Raw genomic sequence first — 4238 nt, 5'->3', positions numbered from 1 at the left:
ATCCAGAAGAATAGAGAAAATTGTAAAGAACAGGAAAGCAATAAATTTTTGGAAGATAGAAAGCAGATAGTTAAGAAATAACAGATGAGAAACTTATTCCTAAGCAGGTAATACTTGGGGGAAAACTTTAAATTTTCAAAAGAAAAAGTAGTGGGAGATTTAAAAAACCTGTGGAAATTGAAGTGAGGGGATGGTGACTATGGAAAGGAAGCCTGTTAAGAAGCACCAAACGGACCAGATTTGTGTGGTCAGAAGTTGACTATTACTATCGCTACCAGTGACGAACAGCTGGCCCGTTACCTAGAGAAGGAAAAAAAGGTGGGGGGCAGGGGGCATCACGAACTTGGAAAAGCCAATTCCATTTGGTGTGAAAGCAGGAGTTTGAATGGGGAAACTTATGAAGTATTCTGGGACGTTTCAGCCCTGCTCAGTTCCTCAGTCTTAGGCACCAAGTTTCTAAATTCTAAGCTACGTAACAGGAGAGTCAGTGCTCGCTTCAGCAACACATAGACTAAAATTGGAACAATACAGAGATTAGCATGGCCCCTGCACAAGGATGACACACAACTTCATGATGTGTTTCATATTTTTAAGATAGCAGACTATGTCCACCATTTGATGAAGGAGATTCAGAGAGGTCCTGTGGGAGGTATTTCCATCAAGTTGCAAGAGAGAGAGGAGAGATCATTGTGTTCCTGAGGTCTCAGCCTTGGAACAGGAGATCATTGAGGTGGATCCGGACAGCAAGGAAATGCTGAATCTTCTGGACTGCGGCAGTCTCTCCAACCTGCAGGTCACTCAGCCCACAGTTGGGATGAATTTCAAAACACCAGATGGAGCTATTCGAACCTTTCCTGCTATTAATATTTTCACTAAATCCCGGGACAACAACAACAAAAAGAGTGGAAGGGTCACATCACATGAGCCTTTTATCCCTGCCCTCGGGAGGCAGAGGCAGGTGGATCTCTGTGAGATGGAGGCCAGCCTGATCCACTTAGTGACTTCCAGGTGGGCTGGGACTAGAGCAATCCTGTCCAAAAAAAAAGTCTTCTCTTGGAAGACTGAGTTCAAAACTCGACTGAAAAATATTGGCAAGACTTTTATTTTCCAGTCGGGCATATAAAGAGAATAGATGACAGAAATCCACCATGAGAGCCAGGAAAAAGGATAAATAGAACTTTTTTAATGGGTTATTCTTCTTATATGTGTCAGAAAAATATGGTCACAGTTCAAAGAATTACCTTCAAAACTGTAGAGACAGAAAATGGAATACTGTGAATAGTAATTTACCAGAGCACATACCTGATGTGTGGTTATGAGAATGTGTCAAAGGCTTTGGACATTTTGTTGCGAGATGGTGGTGGCACTGTTTGGGGAGGTTTTAGGAAGTTTGGCCTTGCTAAAGGAAGCAAGTCACTGAGGGCAGGTTTTGAGAGTTCTTAAGCCTTGCCAGATGTCCAGTCGCTCACTCTCTGCTTCCTGTGCCTGCTTGAAAGATGTGATTCATAGGGCTTTCTGCTCTGCCCACCTTGGCCACCATGCCTCCCACACCATTATGGACTTTTACCCCTGGAACCCTCAACTAAAATAAGCTTCCTTCTACAAGTTGCTTTGGTCATGGTGTCCTATCACAGCAACAGAAAAGAAACTAATACACCTGCTCTCATCAGAATCAGGCTATCCTGGCCTAGACTGAATCAATTGACTCTATCCTGACCTATAGTTACTGAATTAATGGAAGTTCAGTACCAACTAGTATGAAAGATGCTCCAGGGGAGCCAGTCTTCATAGAGTCAAACACATCTTTGAGCTTTACCTCCAAAAGTTATGCAGTAAAACTGGAGAAAAATTCTATTAGCCACTAGTAAATAGAGGGTAATAAAACAGTCACTTTGAACAGCGGCAAAGCAGATCATTCTTACAAAGACCTGCATTCATGAGAAACTATTGGTTTCTTAATTTACTGAAATTTTATCAAAACCTAATTCCACCAAAAAAATGAAATAATTTCATGAATTTTATCAGACCACAATGCAATAAAGATTAAAGTCAACAAAAGAAGCTCTAGTAACTACATAAACAACACACACCTGAATGATCAATGGGTCAAAGAAGAAAATAAGAAAAAAACAAAAGTATTCCTGGAATTAAACAAAAAAGATAACACAACACAACAAAACTTCTGAGGCACCTTAAAAGCAGTCCTAAGAGGGAAGTTTATAGCTCAAAGTGCCTATGCTAAAAAAATCAGAAAGAACACAATTAAATGACTTAACATTGCAACTCAAGATTCTGGAAAGGCAAGAGCAAATGTAACCCAAAACCAACGGATGAGAAGAAACAGCAAAAATCAGAGCAGAAATATCATGCTTTCAATGGAGTGCTTGAAACTCTGGCTAGAGGAATAAGACAAGAGAAGGAAATTAAAGGTGTACTAAAAAAAAAAGAGGTCAAATTATCCCTTTTTGCAGATGATATGATGCTATAAATAAGAGATCCCAAAAATTCCACGAGAAACTGATTAGCACTTTCAGTAAAGTGTCAGGTTGCAAAATTAATCTGTAAGAATCAGTAGCCTTTCTATATATCAAAAACAAATGATGGGAGAAAACGTACGAGGAAATCCTTCCATTCACAATAGCCCCAAAAACAATAAAATATTTTGGAATAAACCTGACCAAAGACACTAAAGAGCTCTACAATGAAAATTTTAAATCTTTAAAGAAAGTGATTGAGGAAGACACCAGAAGATGGAAAGACCTCCCATGCTCATGGACTGGAAAAAATAATATTGTGAAAGTGAACATCCTAACAAAAGCAATATATAAATTCAATGCAATCCCAATCAAAATTCCCATGACATACTTCACAGAATTAGAAAAAAAAAAACCTTAAATTCATTGCACAAAGAGCAATTCTGTGGAAATTATTATACCACATCTTAAGCTATATTACAGAGTTATAGTCCTAAAAACAGCATGGTACTGGCACAAAACTAGACACATAAATCAATGGAACATAGTTAAAGACCCAAACATGCATACATGCACTTTCAGCCACCTGATAATTGACAAGGTGCCAAGAACACACAATGGAGGAAATATAGCATCGTCAACAAATGGTGCTGGCAAAACTGGATCTCCACCTGTAGAAGAATGAAACTAGACCCTTATATTTTACCTTGCACAAAAGTCAATGCCAAATGGATCAAAGATTCAATGTGAAACTCAAAACTCTGAAAATGTTAGAAGAAAACATTGGCAGTAGCCTACAAGATATAGGTGTAAGAAAGGAGTTTCTAAATCAGACACCAGTTGCTCAGGAATTAAGGTCACCAATCAACAATCAAAAGCTTCTGTATAGCAAACAATCAAGAAAGTGAAGAGAAAACTCACAGAATGGAAAAAAATCTTCACCAATGACACATTTGAGAGAGGTTTAGCATTCAGAATATATAAGGCACAAAAAAAACAATGAATCAAGAAAGCAAATGACCCAATTAAAAGGTAGGTTAAAGATCTAAACAGAGTTCTCAAATGAAGAAATAAAGAAGACTGAGAAACATCTCAAAAAGTGTTTAATGTCGTTGGTAATTAAGGAAATGCAAATTAAAACCAACGTAAGATTTCGGAGTCAGACTGGCTAGGATCAAGGGAATAAATGATACCAAATACTGGCAAGGATGTGGAGAAAGGGGAATGCTCATTCGCTGCTGGTGGGATTGAGCACTCATACAACCCCTATGGAAAATAGTGTGGGGAACAAGGGACTCTACATAGGCTGATTAGACTCAGGGGACAGACTTGCTGGGGACACTGACAACACAGTGGGCCTTAAGAGGGATGACAGAGTATATGGGCTCCAGTAGGCAGGGGGGCGCAGCTATGGGCTGGGCCAGTGGGGATGGGGTATAAAGATGATCAAGATTGTTTGAGATGTTCTGTATGAAATACAAAAAAAACAATGAAATTTTAAAAAATGAACTTACTATACAATTTTGTTATACCATTCTTTGGTACATACCTAAAGGACTCATCCTATTGCAGAGACACTTGTACAATCATGTTTGTTGCTGCTCTTTTCACAACAGCTAAGAGATAGAAGCAATCAAAGTGCCCTCAAATGATGCATGCTTAAGGAAAATGTGGTACATTTACACAATGGAGTTCCACTCAGAAGCAAAGAAAGCTGCATCTAGAAACTCATACTAAGTGAAGTAACACAGACTCAGAAAAACA

General features: G+C 38.8%; 1 non-coding gene across 1 annotated transcript; it reads left to right on the top strand.

Moving 5' to 3' along the window:
• Nucleotides 1–487: 487 nt before the first annotated feature.
• Nucleotides 488–591, top strand: LOC115069581. Its single transcript, XR_003848837.1, has one exon. It is a non-coding gene; the product is annotated as a U6 spliceosomal RNA (small nuclear RNA).
• Nucleotides 592–4238: the final 3647 nt, after the last annotated feature.

This window comes from Nannospalax galili, unplaced genomic scaffold, assembly GCF_000622305.1.
Source record: "Nannospalax galili isolate Female #2095 unplaced genomic scaffold, S.galili_v1.0 scaffold52, whole genome shotgun sequence".
In the NCBI taxonomy this organism is placed as follows: Eukaryota; Metazoa; Chordata; class Mammalia; order Rodentia; family Spalacidae; genus Nannospalax; species Nannospalax galili.
The sequence above is the reverse complement of the archived record's forward strand: the minus strand, read 5'-3'. Positions and strand labels throughout refer to the sequence as shown.